This window comes from Sciurus carolinensis, chromosome 5 (assembly GCF_902686445.1).
Source record: "Sciurus carolinensis chromosome 5, mSciCar1.2, whole genome shotgun sequence".
NCBI classification, from domain to species: domain Eukaryota; kingdom Metazoa; phylum Chordata; class Mammalia; order Rodentia; family Sciuridae; genus Sciurus; species Sciurus carolinensis.
This window is the reverse complement of record NC_062217.1, coordinates 145,822,208-145,841,380: the sequence shown is the minus strand read 5'-3', so window position 1 is coordinate 145,841,380 and position 19,173 is coordinate 145,822,208. Positions and strand designations below refer to the sequence as shown.

Genomic DNA, 19,173 nt, shown 5'->3' with positions numbered 1-19,173 from the left:
AAGACTGTATAGAGGGAAAAGAGGGGTCGGAGGGGTGGGGGGGGAAGGGAAAAAATAACAGAATGAATCAAACAACATTACCCTATGTAAATGTATGATTACACAAATGGTATGCCTTTACGCCATGTACAAACAGAGAAACAACATGTATCCCATTTGTTTACAATAAAAAAAACATGTATATGAACAAAAAAAATACAAATAACATATATAATGTAATTCCATTTTTATTCCTACCTTTCTAATCATTCACCCCTCTACCCATCTCTTACCCTTCTGCTCATCCTTCTATGTCTGTGCACTGAGTTGTCTAGAATGTTAATAATGGTAGTTATCTTTGTATAGGAAATTTGGGATGACTCTTTGCTCTCATTTAATACTATCTATCCTACAGCACTTTTTTTTTTTAAAGTACTGCTTTAATAAAAACCACCTCTTTTTAAAAATATCACCTAAAATCCCATAAATAACTGCCAGTCCAAAACAGACAAAAAGAACATCTTTCCTGTGATTTGGAAATTCTAAGGCTATTACTGATATAAAGGCAAAGTCACTGGTAGTCTTTATCATCACTATAATTCGTCAACAATTTTTTTTGTTAATTTAGTTTGGTCCTTAGAGGCAATCCTTCTGTTTTATTTATAAACATCAATGCCTTTGTACATTGTTGTTAAAACCCTCACTCAGTTCAAGTTCACCTTAATTCTTTGGACACTCATTAAAAAATCTCATAGTAACAAAGGCTAAAACTAAAGCTGCTGATACTAAGGGTACCCTAGCCAGCCAGGTCTCAGAAATTTCCGCAGGTGCAGCCATACTTTTTACTGACACTGCAGCAATGGTGCAAGCCACATGTGTCCTAATAATAGAATTCACACCTAATGCCAGGTATGTGGACTATAAGACATGGCTGCCTATGAAGGCACTGGTGCATATAAATTAGCTACAGATTGTGGAACATCTTCTAGAGGGAAAGCTACAGAGCTAGTTTAGGGGTAGTTCTCATCTCAAGTTTCTTATTGGGCACAGGGTCTGCTTCTATGTGGCATGAACTATTTGAGAACTCAACCAGAAGTTAATAAACTTAATGGGGAGGAGATGAAGATCATGATTCTGTCCTGACCTTTGTGCACTGACAGGTACTGTGACTTTGGAAGGGTTCCAAATTGTTTTGTTTGTTGTTGTTTTATATGATAAACTTCTAAAAGTCATTCTTCCCTGCCTATAGTATCATTTCACAGTTCAATAACAAATCAACTACTATAGTAATCTCTTTAGGAAATGTCCAAATAAAAAGCAAACATTTTCCTATTCTGATCCTTTAAAAAAATTTGAGAGACTAAAAATCCCCCACATTACAGTAATTCCTCTGTAGAAAACTGTTTCTAGCTTTACATTTGTTGAAGAACAAATGTCTTAATGCCTTGAACACAAGTGACAAACATTTTTTTTAATAACTTTTATAGGAGGTAAAACTATGGCCAACTGCCTGACTGTAATTTCCAAAGACATGTTATCTCAGACCTTTTGTCTTTCTGTAATATCTCTGATGGCAAGATGAAAGAAACATATGTACCTGGTAATTCTGGAGTATAGTATGCAACAACCCAGTGCAAACACACAAAAAAGTTATTTTAAAGATTCTAGAAAAAATTTGCATTTGAGTATATAAAATCTTTAAAAATATTTTGAAAAAATTAAAACTTTAAAGTATTTTGAATTCTTACCTATGGCACAAAATTGGCAGTCAAGAAAGATAAAACCATAACTTAATTAAGACCATCCCTGCACATTATCACATATGCCCAGGAATATGATACCTCAGTTTGAAAAGCATAGTAATTTCACTAATACCACTTGCCTCAAGGCAAATGCAGCAGTTTCCTATCTTGGTCCATGGTCCAAATCTGTTCACTGTCATGTGCTTCACAGGCTCAGTACAGTCTAGGGAAACCAATTACTGCTATCAGTTGCAAAGATTTGTCTTCCAATCTAAGATTCTTCAGTCACTCACAGAACTTCTAATATGAATGTAGATCAAGATAAACCACTGTGAATCTCCAGCCCAGTTTTTCACTGCTGTAATTCTTAAACTCATGAGCATCTTTGGCTTTAAAACAGAATGAATATAGGAGACTATGGAGGCAGAAGGGGAAGACAAAGCGACAGGAGATTCAATTTAAGGGAACAATTTTCCTTAACAGGAGAAAACTGGAAATAAGTTTTTGAGTCCAGGTTTAATATTTGTGGAAGATACAACAATTGCAAATACCACTTATTTTTCAAAATTTAAAAAGACTTCAAATTAGTCTTTGAGATTCAAATAATCTATAAGAACTAGAACATATGAACATTTTTCACATGTTATCAGTGAATTGACAACATATGAAAAATGTATTCTGATATGGCAAAGCTGTAATATGTCAGTGCCTACTGCCTCTGGGAGAAGACTTTATTATTATCATAGTTATAGGTTTGTTTGTTTTTCCACTCCTAATTGTTCCTTCTTCTTTTGGTAGAGGTCAAAACTCATAGTTAGAAGTTTAGGCTCTGAAGTCAGATCCTACACAGATACAAATATGGGCCTCACCATTCACTAGCTGAGGTTTACTGATGAGCAGTGCAGGTACGTCTATGTCCTTCATGAAGCATACAGTTCAGTGTCACCTAAATATCTACTTAAAAAGAACTGAGACACTAATTTCTATTCATTCAAAAATGAATGTATCTATCCAACAAGTAGTAATGGAATACCCACTAAATGTCAGGCCCTAATAATATAATACCAAACAAGGCAGAAAACAGTCTCTACTATCAAGAGCCTTAATTCTTTACGGAGATACACATAAAACTGGTCACAAACACAAAACTTAAAACCATGAGCCTGAGGATACAGCTCCTCAGTAGAGGGTGCATTTAGCAAATTTAGACCCTGAGTTCTACCTCAAGTATCCATAAAAAGAACAAAAAAAATCAAAAAGAAAACCTGTGAAAACGCTATGAGAGAAAGAGTATATCCACAGAAGAACTGATCTGATGATGGACCAATCTAGGTTCTGTGAAATTATACCTTAATTTTGATCCTATGTTTAAAATTTGGTTCTCTGATAGTTACCTAAAATTACTCCTCCCTTCCTATTTTTCTATTTAGTCAGTCAGGGTTTCACTATGTTGCCTAGGTTGACCTCAAACTTGTGATCCTCCTGGCTCAGCTTCCCGAGCACCCAGGACTATAGCTGTGCACCCAGTTCAATGACTATTTTACAAAAAAGCATGGTGGAAAGCTCAGCATAATTAGGATAGATGCCCAGGCTCACTAAACTGTTTACTAAAATTCCAGCAGACTTTTTTATAATAATTGTCTTTATTAATGTATAATGATTAATGCCAGTCATAAAAATGCACAATTAAATGTGATTATTACAAGTTACAATTTATTTACCCCTACTTTTTCCCCCCAGTGCTAGGAATCAAACCCAACGTGCTCTACCACTCAGCTATACCCATGGCCCTCTCTTTTTCTTATGTTGCTATTTAATTAATAACAACCACTACTACAACAATAACAACAAACACTTAGCACCTTACAACCAACTTGAAACAGGTTGTTCAGGAATAATAAGGAAAAAAATCAAGTATAGACTGGAATGTTTGCTCCATTCTGGATCATCAGACAAGACAGTAGTGTTGATGACTTTGAAAATTCACCAGCGCTTCTTCCCTACATTGGTTCCTTTGTGAAGCATCCTTTCTGAGTTCTACCCAGACTACCACAGTAGCAGTCCTGGGATCAGAACCCACACACCATTAAAAAACACCAGATAGGGGCTGGGGAGATAGCTCAGTCGGTGGAGTGCTTGCCTTGCAAGCACAAGGCCCTGGGTTCGATCCCTAGCACCCATAAAAAACCAAACCAAAACAAACAAACAAAAAAAAAACACCAGATAGACCCAAAAGTAGAACCAATTGTCGGTGTCCAGGTTGGGACTTCCAATAAGCCACTCTGGGAAGAAGGTCATCCAATCACCATACAGTTCACACACACACACAGGGTAATCTGTATGAAATGCCAATAGTATTTCTCTTTGTGGCAAAAATGAGGAACAATGCCAGAAAACCAATGCCAGAAACCCATCCAGGACAAGGGTCAGAATTTCCAAAGACGCGATGGTTGGATCGAAATAAAGCCATCTTGCATGGGCTTTGCCATATTCTTTCCATAAGGAAGCAATCAAGCCTTCGCAATCAGCAATATTTCCTATCAAGGATAAGTAGACATAAGGGCCTTCCAGCACCAAGTGCACCAGGGCGCCCCGCGCACACAGACCGCCGCCAGCAGCGCAGCGCACAGCAGCAGCTAGCGGCCCGCCGCCGCGGCCAGCTCCCAGCCGGCCTCCTTGCAGCAGCTACCCGCGTGGGGAGCACACGGGGCTCCATAGCAGACTATTTTAAAGAAAAACAAGGTGGGGGATATAAAGCAGTTGGGAGAATATTTGCCTCGCATGCACAAGACCCTGAGTTCAATCCCCAACACCGGAAAAAAAAAAAAAAAAAAAGGGTTAGGCGATTCTAAAATTCATGTGTAGAACACACAAGAGTAAAGATGACTGTCCTAACTTGTTTGTTTTAAATATATCTCAATAAAAAGGAAGGTTTAAAAAAATCGTTTCTGGGGCTGGAGTTGTACCTCAGTGGTACAACGCTTGCCTGGCATGTGTGAGACCCTGGGTCTGATCCTCAGTACCACGTACAAATAAAAAAATAAAAGACTCATTGACAACTAAAAAATATTTTTTAAAAATTGCTTCTGTTTGATCTTGAAAATATGAGAGTAAGAATAACAAAGTACCCACCTTCATGATTCTCCAATGGGAGTAAATGTATATCTATAAATTTATAGAAATATCCAATGCCTTAATATAACTGTTATTTCTTCATTCAGGGCTCCCCTCTCAATTTCCTGTGTATCAGTTTTCCTGGTTTTTAAAACACTTTACAAATGTGCTATCATTTTAAAAAAAATTGAGCCTTTATAAAGCATGTTTAAGTGCATCAAGTAGTCAAAGGGGAATATGAATATTTATATAACTCGAGTTATTGAAAAAATTGTTTTAGTTGAAAATGGACATAATACCTTTATTTTACATGTGGTACTGAGGATCCAATCCAGTGCTTCACACATTTGAGGTAAGCTCTACTACTGAGACACAACTTGGAATTTATATAACTTAGAATACTGAGAAACCAAGGTCTATTTTTTTGTTTGTTTTCTGAAAACACAAGCTGAAATTCCGTCTAGGAAAAAAATCCTTTCTAGCCTCTATTTTTTCCTCCTCCTTTCCCTGGTTAGCAAATTCCAACTAATCTACCTACAGGATTAAAATTTTTCCCAAAAATCTGAATTTGTTGCCCCAGCCCCCAACCCCCAAAACACACACACACAATATCTCCTTTCAGAGCTCTCATTTGATTCCTCATGTAATTAACATTCTTATTTCTCCCATCCATGCAGGCCAGAACAGAGTCTGTTCTGCATACCACTATATTCCTGCATAATGCCTGATAGCTAGTATAAATGTTCACAGAACATTGACCCAATGAATAAATTAAAAATGCAATAATGCAGTCAGGTCCAATGGTGCACACCTGTAATCTCAGTTACTTGGGGGGCTGAGGTCAAGAGCAGCCTCAGCAACTTAGTAAGACTCTAAAATATAAATGAAAGAGGATGTAGCTCAGTGGTAGAGTGCCTCTAGGTTCAATCCCCAGTACAACAACAAATTTAAAAATAAAAGTTGAAATTTTTTAAAAAAATGCAATCAAACTGAGTCATCCAACCAAGATTGTTCCCAAAGCAAACAAGGGTTTTTCCTTGTTTGAAAATCCATTATAAGTCAATATACCTTTATTTGACAGAGAACATTTTGGATTAGTATCTATGAGTCATTATCTACTTCCTTGTGAACCTGGCTCTCAGAATACAGGATTGACCTCTATGTCATTAGTTTTTACACTTATTCTTCAGCTATGCTGGTCCCTTCTTAATTGGCACTTTCATCCTTATCACCTTTAATCTCTGCTGTGTATTTTACTAAGTGATTCTCCTTTAATTTCTCAGATGTCAAATATAAATAAAATTTAAAATAATGTTCATAAACCACTACCAAGGCAATATGTAATGGTATTATTAGGTGTAGAAACATAACTGCTCAGGGACAGGGGGTTTCAGATCAGAATATAAAAATACATGACTACCAAAAAGCCCAGAACAATTCTTCCCAACCTTCAGGAGACAAAATGCTGACACGTGAAGAATCAAGTGCCAAAAAGAACAGACGCAACAAGTAAGTCTGAGACATAAAGAACACCATGAAAGGCGGCATCTAGCATTTTATACAACACACTGAACTGTGCCATGTAGGAGTCAAAGACACTGAGAAATGATGACATCAATTAGGAACATGGCTTCAGCTCAGATGTGGCTAAAAACAATAGAAATGTATTATCCTGCAATTCTGATGGTTAGAATATAGTAATCAAGGTACTGGCAGGACCATGCTCCCTGCAAGGCTCTAGGGAAGAATCCTTTGCCTCTTTCTAGCTTATAGTGGTTGCCAGCAATACTTGGCTTATAGCAGTTTAACTCAACTCCAATCTCTGCCGGTCTTCTCTCTGTGTCTGTATCCAAATTTCTTTCTTCTTATAAGGACTGCTGGATTAGGGCCTGCCCTACTCTAGTATGACCTCAACTTAATTGAACTGCATCTATGAGCAACCTACATTCAGAAAGGTACTAGAGATACATAAGGTACATTTATAGGTACTAGAGTTAGAGCAACATCTTCTGGGAAGATTCCACTCATAACATAGTCCAAATCAGTCAGTTTCTTCAAAAATTAGACCTAGATTCTTATGTATAATATCTATAGGTTTTTGCCTAACTTATACCCACTTCTCTTTCTTAAGTGAATAGCATTAAATTTTCCTTTAGGGAAAAATTAGTTTATTTTGAGGCAAGTTCTCATTAAGTTCCTCAGGCTGGTCTCAAACTTGTGGGGGGTTCAAGTACTCCTCCCACCTCAGCCTTCCAAGTAGTTCATGACCGGCTTTAAGAATTAATTCTCTCCCTTCATGCTGTAAGGGCTGGCTGATCTTAAGCCCCTTTTCAAAACGCAGATACTTTTCACTGGTAAAGTCATAGAATCACATTGTACTGACCAGAATAGGCTACATGACCCAAGTCTGGCCAACTCCCATCCTCTCAATTTGGCTGGTGCAATAGAGAATGAAACGCATCTCTTTCCAGGATTTTGAACTTTAAGGATGATAAAAGTCTATAACTGCCACTGACCATTCTTACCATTCTATTTGCCAAAGAAAGAATCCCAAAAAGGAAATAAATGCTTAGAGATGGAGAAAGGAGACATTCTTGATGACACCAAATTCCTGGATACAGCTATATCAGAACCTGGCTTTACTCTCTGACTTTCCTAGTTCATACACCAACAAAATAATCTTTTTGACTAAAACTAATCTAAGCTGGGTCTCTGTCACTTATTAAAAGATAGATATAGGCAAAATTCTACAAAATGTCATATGGTTAAAAACAGGGCCTCATTTTTTTTTTTTTTTTTCCAGTTATTTTCTCAAACTTAGCAACAGACAGGAAGGAAGAGGTCTGCATCTGTGTCCATGTCCATTCCCTATCAACTTGGTCATTCAACATTCTAGAATCTAAAACTTACAAATTCATTTCTGCTTATTTAACTATAGATCTGTGAGCTCCTGGCAGCAAAATATAAACAATAAAATAAACTGTCAGTCATAAAAACCTAAGCACACATACCTAAAAAGCATTCAAATGCTTTCCCTCAATGACACACCACATCATCCTCCTCCTCAAGGGCACTGACATGCTAACCACTAAAATATTGGTCACAGTGAGGACAAAGTCTATTGAAATATATTTCTCACAATTATTACCACAGTGAGGAAATTCATTATCTCATGCTTTAATATGCATGCCTATTACTGTTTATGATCCATTTGTTTCTATCTTTAGCACACTGCATCACATTCATAATATGTCAGTAAGTATCCCTGGACATCTAAAAGCAGCATCAACATATAATACAATACCATCTAAGGGGTGTTCAGCTGGGGATGTAACAGTGGTCTTAAGAGTACTTGCTTGCCTACTACGTGCAAAGACCTGGGTTAGATTCCCAGCACCTTCAACAAAAAATAAAACAAAAACAAAAACAAAAAACACCTCTTCCCTCTTCAGGGGCTGCCCACCTCAAACTTTAATAATTTGACTTTGGAAAAATCTCTGGCCCTTTCCTTATTCCATTTGCTGATACTTATGAAATCCAAGTAAAGCAGTCCCCTTTTAGCATGGAGATATGTTCTAAGACTAATGGATAGCTGAAACTAAGGGATACTATTAAACCCTACACACAAGAATTGCAATGCTGCAACAGTTGATCAGATAACCAAGCTGGCTACTAAGTGATTAAAAAGCAGATAGTTTATACAGCATAGATACACCACAAAAAAGGGATGGTTCACATCCTAGGCAGGACAGAGTAGGATAATAGGAGATTTCATTACTACTCAGAAATATACACAATTTAAACTTACAAATTATTTCTATGATTTTCTATTTTAATATTCCCAGACTGCAGGTAACTGAAATGGTAGAAAGTGAAACTTTAGATAAAGGGGACTATTATAATATACATATTCTTTTTTTGGTTCCAGGGATTGAACCCAAGGGCACTTAAAACCATTGAGTCACAACCCCAGTCCTTTTTATTTGAGACAAGGTCTCACTAGGTTGGACTAACTAGGTTGGACCTAACTACAGCCTAGTTAGGTTCCTGAGGCTGGTTTCAAATGGCAATCCTCCTGCTTCAGCCTCCCAAACTGCTGGGATTACAGATATGTGACACCACACCTGGCTTCTGTCTCTCTTTCTTTCCTTTTTTTTCCTTTCTTTCTTTCTCTCTCAGGGATGGGTACTGGACAAGATCTAGATAAATTGCTTAGGGTCTTACTAAATTGCTGAGACTGGCTCTGAACATGCAATCCTCCTGCCTCAGCCTCTTGAGTTGCTGGGATTACAAGCATGGCCACCACACCCTGATATAATATGAATATTCGGAACAAAAAAAGATTACATTTTTAAGTAAACGTAGATGAAACAATGTTGCACCTATTAATTATTAAGATTTAAGTTGGGGACTGTGGTACATATACACTGAAGCAGGCAGATCACCAAGTTCTGAGGCCAGCATTGTAGCTCAGCAGCAGAGTGCACCCCTGGGTTCAATCCCCAGTACCTCAAAAGAAAAAAAATTAATTAAAAAAAAATAATAAAAGTTCCCAAATCCCAGCCAAGATCTAGGAAAGGATCCTATATTTGAAAATTTATAAATATTTCAATGGTTTCGTTCAAGTTGCCAGTGCTTCGAAACAGTGCTTCAGCAGGTACTGGTACTTTTCTACTTTACTCACTTTCGAAAGTCTAAATTTTCATTATTCTGTAGGTGGCAAGATAATCAGCTAAGAGTGAAGCTGGAGTTCATAAGGCACTAAGGAGTCAAGGTGGTAAACTTCAGGGACTGACCAGAAATACACAAAAGAATTCCCAGTGCTGAAGGTTCAGCTAACACTGAACACCAAATTTATAGTAGCATCATTTCACACAACTGGTTAGCCAAATTAAAATAACAGTCACATGATAAGGTTATTATTAAGACTGAATTACACGTAATAAGGCTGGGGATGCAGCTCAGTAGCAGAGTGCCTGCCTATAACTGTAAGGACCTGAGTTCAATCTCCGGCACCACAAAAATAAATAAATTATATGTAGTAACAAATGTACAACATGTGAGATAATGGCATACTGGAATTTAAAACTTCAACAGTAATAAAAAGGTACAGAGGATGCTTTGGGAATGAACATGTATGTATTCTACTTCAAAAATATTCTGTTCAGACTCTTCACTTACTTAATCATGTTTGTTGACCTGATGATAAAACCAACAGAACACTGGTTCTTTGTTTAATGTCTTGTGAGACAGAAATAACCAAAATTAAAATGAACACCCACATGTGCAATGTGTGTGGGTATTTTTAATCTTACTTAGTACTCAGAGGTACCTGAATTATTCACTAAAAAAAAAAAAAAAAAAAAAGAGGAAAATGCCTGGTAGTATAGTGGTGAGACTATATTTTTTACTTACTAAATTTAGTAGCTCCTCCTCCCATGTTGATCCTAAGTAGACGCCTTTCTGATATAGTACTAGTCCAGGTGAACCATCCTTTCCCATTTCCCCATGGCAAAAGAATTTGTTTTTCACAGTGTCTGCCTATAGCTTATTAAACTATTCTTTCTTTCTTTCTTTTTTTTTTTTTTTTTTTTGTTCATTTTACAGAGGTACAATTTTTCTAGGAAAAAAAAAAGTATTAAAAACACCAATAGGCCAAGTACAGTGGCACAAGCCAGTAATACCAGTTACTCAGGCTGAAGCAGGAGTATCACAAGTTCTAAGGCAGCCTGGACAACTAATTGTAAGACCCTGTCTCAAAAAATAAAAAGAGCCAACTCAATGGTAGACTCCCCCTAGATTCAATCCCCAGTACCATGAAGAAACAAACAAGCAAACAAAACACTTAATAGTCAAAACTTTTGATTTCAAGAGAGAAAACAACATAAATGGGCATGAGCAAAACAGCATAGTTATTTGCTCAAATAGTTTTTTTTAGAGCTCCCTTCAAGCACCACTGGATCCAAGTGCATAGGAATCGCTCCCCCATCCATGACTCCCCATGTCTCATACAACAGCACAGAGATTCCCTCAGAGACAGGCTCCCCCCACATGGCAGCTGCTTCCCATTTAAAGGCTATTAGGTTTAGCTACCCCAGAGAAAAGAGATCTTTTTTCCAAGAACTCCATCAACCAAAGTCTCAGGGCTGGTCCCTGAACCACCATGTTCAACGAATGGCCATCAGTTCCAAGAGTACATCTGTCTCATGCAAATGATATGGAACTAAAGGTGGCAGAAACAGTGGCTCTCTAAAGGAAAACCGAGAAGCTACTACCACAAGAGGAAAAGATCTTGGGAGAACAGAACAAGATATTCAGTATAGAAGCAATAAAAAACAGACAAAATTTTTCCCCAAAATAAGAAAGAAAAACTGGGGGAAAATTAAAAACACCATTTACATGATTACAACCATGTGAAAGCATCTAAACTCTTAAGTCAGAAAGGCCTAGATTCAAAAATCACCAGTTCAGTCACATCTGTGAATCATTCATCCTTCTAAGTCTCCGTTCCTTCCTAAGTAAATAAAAAGAATACCATACTCTTTCCAGGTTTACGATACAAATTAAATGAGAAAATATGTTCCCAAGTGCATACCTGATGAACACCTTGTCATGAACATAAAAGAAAGCTAATGCTTTCTGAAATAAATTGCAAAAGGTCCCATTTCTCCATCCCTCAATGTTATCCAGGCCCTTTGACATGTAACTTCATAATACCCTCCCGCCAGAACTGTGGGCTCAATGGTGAGATTTGCTTTAGGTCAATGAGATATTAGCAGATGATTGTACAAGCAGACACTTTTAAAAGTGCCTCATTATTTCTGCTTGTTTTGTGTACTTCCGCCATGCATAACAGGCCCAAACTTATCCTACTGAAGATTGAGAAGCATGGTACAGGTCCTAGTTGCAGGGCTGGGAATATAACTTAGTTGGTAGAGTGCTTTGCCTTGCAAGTACAAGGTCCTGGGTTCAGTCCCAGTACAGCAGGGGGAAAAAAAAAAGAAAGAAAGAGAGAGGGGGAGTAGAAAGAGAGAGGTCCTAGTTGCTCCAATCACCCCAATTTAAGTGAATTTATATCAACCAATTCACCCCAACATGGAGCAATTTCATGATCAGTCAGTCAGATCAACAGAACTGACTGACTAGTCAACACACAGCTAACTATATGAGCGAGCCCAGCCCAGATCAGCTGAACCCTAGACTTGTGAGTTCAATAAATACTTCTACTTATATGTCACTCAGATCTTGTGATTGTTTGACATACAACATTATTGTGGCAACAAATAATTGAAACACGGGCTGGGGATATAGCTCAGTTGGTAGAGTGCCTGCCTCGCAAGCACAAGGCCCTAGGTTCAATCCCCAGCACCACAAAAAAAATAATAATAATTGAAACACCATCTTATGAAAAGGTCGAAAGAGAAAACTGTATACTTCCTTTTATAATATTAAAGGTAACTTTAACAATATTAACAAAATAAAGTTTATTTCTATTATCATTATAAATGTACTACCCAAGCATATTTTTAAACTGTGAGAAACAGAAGTAATTCTTACCTGTAAGAAAGACTGCATAGCTTAAATTTTTTTTTAAGTCATGGACAAAAGACAAAAACCAAAAGAGACAAAATGGTCTCCATTATAGCAAAATAAAATTTTTACTGAAGCAATGTAAATAATGATGCAAAGAGAGTCAAAGATATTTACTGAAAAAACACTTGATCCCAGTGCAGTGGCATACGCCTATAATCTCAGCAGCTTAGGAGGTTGAGGCAGGAGGATCCAGAGTTCAAAGCCAGTCTCAGAAAAAGCGTGGCACTAAGCAACTCAGTGAGACCCTGTCTCTAAATAAAATGCATGAATAGGCATAGGGATGTGGTTCAGTGGTCAAGTGCCTGATTTCAAACCCCAGAATCAAAAAATAAAAATAAAATAAGGGATAAGTTCCTGACATAAGAAGAAGGGGGCCAAAGAGAATATTATCTTTTAGATAAGACTGTACATTTGTAACCATAAGCCTTTTGAAATTGTTTTCACTAGGTATGTGTCATTCCAGTTCTCTTATAAGTCTATTTATTTTAACATGCCAGACTCTACTTCCAAAAATATACAGTAAAAGGCTATATACATAGTATGTATACACACTAAAAAAACCTGGTCACACTCGTCTCAGAAAGAAAACAGCTTTATCACTAAATGCTGTTTTTCTTTTTAAAAAATTACAACAAAATTTTAAAACCTCTAAAAAATTGTTGGAAAATCATATTATTTTATCCTAAAGTACTGTCTTTCCAGAAGAGAAACTAGAACAAGACAATTTAACATTAAGTACCACAAAAACATTATTGCTAAAAATAACCATAAAGTTTCTAATAGGTAAATAAAATTTTAGTACACTGACCAGTGAACATTGGTGACATAACAAAAATCATTGTTAGAAGATAAATTAGTTTCATTAAACACACAGAAAAATGACGATCTGAAAGGTTTTTTTTTTTTTTTTTCAGTAACTCTTACCAAAGATTTAGGAACTTCTTAATGTCCATCCATGATTAAATTATCATTTTATTGCGATTTATATGTTAAACTTTGCCAAGTTTCCTTACTAGCTAAGTGACAATTTGAATCTCACACGAGATTAGTATTTATATCATTAATCATCCAACAAAAAAGTCACATATCAACATAGGAAAACAAACACATATCTCTCATTTTTTATTCTTAGTAAAAGCAAGGATATTCTTTTTTTTTTTAAAAAAAAGGGATTGACCCCAGGGCCGCATAATCACTGAGCCACATTTCTAGCCCTTTTTATTTTTTATTTAGAGACAAGAGTCTCACTGAGTTGCTTAGGGCCTGGCTAGGTTGCTGATACTGGCTCGATCTTGTGATCCTCCTGTCTCAGCCTCCAGGGTAACTGGGCTTATTGCAGGCAAGCACTACTATACCTGGCTCTCCCATTTAATTTTGATGGGAATTTCTCCCTATTACCTTTGTCACATCTTCCAGTGATCCACGAATTACCAAAACAATATATCATTTTCAAAAATTTGCCAAATCTCATGGCAGGCATAGTGGCAGCATTCCTGTAATCCCAGTGGCTCAGGAGTCTGAGGCAGGAGAATCCCCAATTCAAAGCCAGCCTCAGCAACTTAGGGAGGCCCTAAACTTAGCAAGACACTGCCTCAAAATTTAAAAAAATTAAAAAGGGCTAGCAGGGCATAGTAGTGCACATACGTAATTCCAGCAGCTTGGGAGGCTAAGGCAGAAGGATCTCAAGTTCAAAGTCAGCCTCAGCAAAAGCAAGGTGCTAAGCAACTCAGTGAGACTGTCTCTAAATAAAATACGAAATAGGCTGAGGATGTCGCTCAGTGGCCAAGTTCCCCTGAGTTCAACCCCGGTACCACACACACAAAATAATAATGATAATGATGATGATGATAATAAAAATAATATAAATAAATAAATAAAAAGGGTTGAGGATGTGGCTCAGTGGTTAAGCGCCCCAGGTCAATCCGCAATACCAAAAAATAAATAAATAAATAGACCCAAATCTCTTCTTAACCCTTCTCAGCAACTTCCCTTGCTATCAGACACTTTAAAATATTTATTGTCAACTGCACCAAAGGTAAATTACCATTAGGAGGTTTAGAAGTAAGAAGGCATTTGGCTAAGATCCAGAAATCCTGACTCCTATTCTTAATCTGCTTGATTCCATTGCAACAACCTCATCCTTGGATGTTTCTGGTAAAGATATGACTACAGGTAAAGGTCAAGTATCTACCCACACTGTTACTTCATTGCCTTTGTTACAAACTCCACATCCCCGGTCCTTTTTCATTTTGAGACAGAATCTCACAAGTTACCCAAACTGACCTCCAACTTGCCATCTTTCTGCCTCAGTGTCCCAGGTAGCTGGTATGACAGTTGTCTATCACTACACCCAGCTATGCTAGCTTTTAAAAAGAAACATTACTAGAAAATAAAAGCAAAAACTTGTCTTCTCCATATTTAAATAATGTCTCATGTATTTCTTTAAATTTGTGAACCACTTGGGATAGGACCTGGGAAAGAGAAGATACCAAATAAGAAGCTGCAAAAAAGATTCAATAATAAACACAGTGTTTAGGATTTGCTTCAAATAATGCAGTGGGAATGACACAAGAATGGCCACTGGTTGATGTAGCTGGCTGTTCCATAGCACTATTCTTTCTACTTTTATGTATGTCTGAACTTTCCCAAAATGAGATTTCTTTTTAAATTCCTTTCCCTTTAGGTGACATGGTTGGACAAGAAAGATCTAGCATCCTTCCAGCTTTGATAAACAATGAATAAAAAATGTGGAAAAAAAAAGGTAAAAGAAAACAGAAGAATCAATGGGTAGAAATAAAAGATAAATACCTACAAATGATCTAGAAAACAACCTGCACTAACTTGAAAGAAGAGAAAGTATTTAGGTCAAAATAAACAAAATTTGCTGGCTATGAGGTGCCTATGTCATGCCTTGCCTTAATCCCAGCAGTTTGGGAGGAAGGAGGAAGGACAGCAAACTCAATGCCCGCCTGAGCAACTTAGCAATATCCTGTCTCAAAAATAAATTTAAAAAGGGCTGGGAATGTACCTCAGGGGTGTAAAGCACCCCTGGGTTCACTCTTGAGTGTATGTTTATATATATATATATAAATTTATATATATATATAAAATGTATGTTTATATATATATGTTTTTATATGTGTTTATATATATATAGTATATGTTTATATATATATATATATATTCCACAAATTCCCATGCATTAGGAAGAATTTTTTTTAAATGTGAAAAATAAGGCAGCATCGAATTGCATGTCTTAACAAATTCAACAATTCCTTCCTGTGGGCTAAGAATATAGCTCAGTGGTATACTACTCATGTAGTATGCACAAAGCTCTAGGTTCAATCCCTAGCACCACTAAATAAATAAATAAATACATCTTTTTTTTTTTTTTTTTTTTTTAAATAAACCACTCACTCTAAATGTACCAGTGGAGTCCATTACTTAAAACTGATAAGAACTGTTACCAAATGAAACACATTTCTTTGGGTAAAATCATATTTTTATAAGTAAGACTTTACCAAATAAGATCCAATACACCCTTACAGAATCATTTTTTTAATTGGCACATTATAATTACACAAACATTTATTTATTGATTTATTTTTGCAGTACTGGAGACTGAACCCAGGGGTACTCTTAGCACTGATCTATATTCCTGGTCCTTTTTATTTTAAGACAGGGTCTCTCTAAGTTGCCAAACAGATTCTTTTAATATTAGTTTCCCTTCCCCTTATATTGTGAGTTTAGAAGAGGTAAAACATATTTTTACACTCTGCGAATCTCTAAAAAGTCAACTACTAAAAGAAATGCATCTGATAATCATTTATTAATAATGATAAAATGATTCCGATTTTATGAAAAATGAGCTTATCATGAGGTTGTTTTGTTCTTACAATCAATTATCCTGAATTATAATAACTTCGTTGCAATAAGGGCACTTAAAACAAATACCAGTTTTACACCTGTAGTTTCACTGCCTTACAAGATAATGAGTTCAGAAAAATGATTAATTTATATACTAAAATAATTTTTTTTTTTTTTTTTTTTTGCGGTGCTGGGGATCGAACCCAGGGCCCTGTGCTTGTAAGGCAAGCACTTTACCAACTGAGCTATCTCCCCAGCACCCTAAAATAATTCTTTAACAAAAATAATTTGAAAATGTGAAACAGAATAAAAAGACAAAAATCATTAGAAGCTGTCCACCATTACTGTATAACTTCTCTAACTTGCCCCTCATAATCCATTAAGCAAAGAATTCGTATTCTCAAACTGATTTTGCTACCTACTTCACAGGAAGTTTAATTTCATCCTTAAGAAATGACTACATCTGGGGCTGGGGAGATAGCTCAGCCGGTAGAGTGCTTGCCCTGAGTTTGATCTCCAGTATGGCAAAAAAAAAAAAAAAAAAGAAAGAAAGAAAGAAATGACTACATCTGACACTCTGAGAGATCAAACCTAACCAATTCAAAAACAGAGAAACAAAAATAAAAACAAAATTCAAAACGACGCTTTGAAACAGTATAGTTTAGCAGAAAAGAAAATCATACAATTAATTCGTCATTAACTATATAACTGGCCAGATTTCTGGTTTAATGAAATGCAAACAAGGGGTAGGGAAGTAGCTCAGTTAGAGCATTTGCCTAGCACACACAAGGCCCTGGGTTCAATCCCCAGAACCACCTAAATAAATATGCAAACAAAATATAATCTTAGATTCCAAAAATAGTGTTACTGTATAGAATTTCCTCACTATCCAAATTCTTACTACTAGAACTCAGGAACGAATAGATTCAAATGTTTGTGATACAGCAATGTAGGGTAAAGGTATCCTTCTCTATCCGAACCCTTATTATTTACTATCCAAAACTCGGGAATAAAACAGATTTGAATAATGTGGTATACACTACATTATCTGTGATATTTAAACAATATCTGTGACACAGAAAGGTAGGAATTTAGTAGATATGGATAAAAGGATGTATCTGTATTGTTACACAACTCTATAACTTCTTAATAATACATGGAATAGATATTTAAACAATCCTTTCTTGAATAATTATGTCACTCTTATCACTTCATTACTATACCCATTATTCCCTTCACAAGATATACTGCAGTTTAGCTTTCATTACAGTCTATCTGCTTATATGTTGACTTGTAATTGTTTGCAAACTGGGATATGAAGAGAAAGAAATATTTGTAAGACTTATAACGATGAAGAGCCTAGTATTCAGAATACAAAGAATTCTTACAACTCAATAATAAAAAGTAATAAATAGGTCAACTGAAAACCTGGCAAGAAATCTGAACAGACAACATTTCCCCAAAGATGATATATGAATGGCCAACAAATACAAACATGCTCAATATCACCAGTCATTAGGGAAATACAAGTCAAAATCACAATGAGGTAGCACTTTGTACTCACTAGCAGAGCTATAATAAGAGAAAGAAAAAGGGGGGTAATATAAAGTGTTAGAGAGGATATGGAGAAATCAGAACCCTCAGAAAATATTGACAAGAATCTACAGTACTGAAACCACTTTGGAAAACAGCTTAGCAGTCTCTCAAAAAGTTAAAACATGGTTAGGAATATAGTTGAGTGGTTGAGCAGTTGCCTAGCCTGTGTGAGTCCCTAAATTTAATCTTAATACTGCCAAAAAATAAATAAATAAATAAAGTTACCATATGATCCAGTAATACCATCCTAAGTATAAACACAAGAGAACTAAAAACAATGCCCACACAGGTGTTCACAGAAGCATTATTCATAATAGTGAATAGTTTCCAAAAAATGGAAATAATGAATGGCTCTACACAAACTGTGGTATGCCCATACAACACAGCATTATTTTGTCATAAAAGGAATAAAATTGCTGATACATGTTACAATCTTGGATGAATTTTAAAAACAGTATGCTATGTGTAGGAAGTCAGACATAAAAGGCCACATACTATGATTTCATTTACATAAAATACCAGACTAGAAAAATCCACAGAAACAAAGTAGATTAGTGGCTATCAAGAGCTGGGTCACAAGAGTATTGGGAAATGACTGCCTATGGGTATGAAGTGTTCTTAATTAGCCATGATAGATGCACAACTTTGTCAATACAACTAAAATTCACTGAATCATACACTTCAAAAAGGTGAATTTACAGTATGTGAACTCTATCTCAATTAAAAATTTCAAGATATAGACATTTTATAATGGAATTATCCCCAAAGCAATGTGCAAATGCATGCAGTAGTAAAAGTATTTTTAAAATATCTATAGATAGATTTAAAGATAATTTGTACAGTAGTGATATTAAGTTTTTAACTTGAAAGTACAAAAAGTAACAGCTTTGGGATGGGGTTGTGGCTCAGTGGCAGAGCACTCGCCTAGCATGCTTGAGGCCCTGGGTTAGATCCTCAGCACCACATAAAAATAAAGGTATAAAAAAAAGTATTAAAAAAAAAATTAACAGCTTTGTTTATTCCCATCTCAAGATCCCACACAGCAGATGGATAGACATAAAGGAAACAAGAATCAAGAGAGCGGTTCAGAGGCACATCAAAATAAATCATTTGCTGAGCTTTCAGAGCCAGTTTGCAAACCAGGCAAAAAAGCCCATCTCATTATTTAATATACACCTTTATTTGCCATACTCTGCAGCAGATACTTTTTGACTGTTTCCAAATAACCAATTCAACCTGTTAAGGATGGAAATCTGTCAAGACTAAGTGTATTCAAAGAATG

The 19,173-nt window shown here is 36.2% G+C and overlaps 1 protein-coding gene and 1 pseudogene across 14 annotated transcripts in view; both read right to left on the bottom strand.

Moving 5' to 3' along the window:
- Lcor (ligand dependent nuclear receptor corepressor) overlaps nt 1-19,173 on the bottom strand; it is a 127,191-nt gene that overhangs the window by 103,189 nt on the left and 4,829 nt on the right. The gene's annotated exons all lie outside the window — the stretch shown is intronic.
- Nucleotides 3,768-6,383, bottom strand: LOC124984796 (emopamil-binding protein-like; annotated as a pseudogene).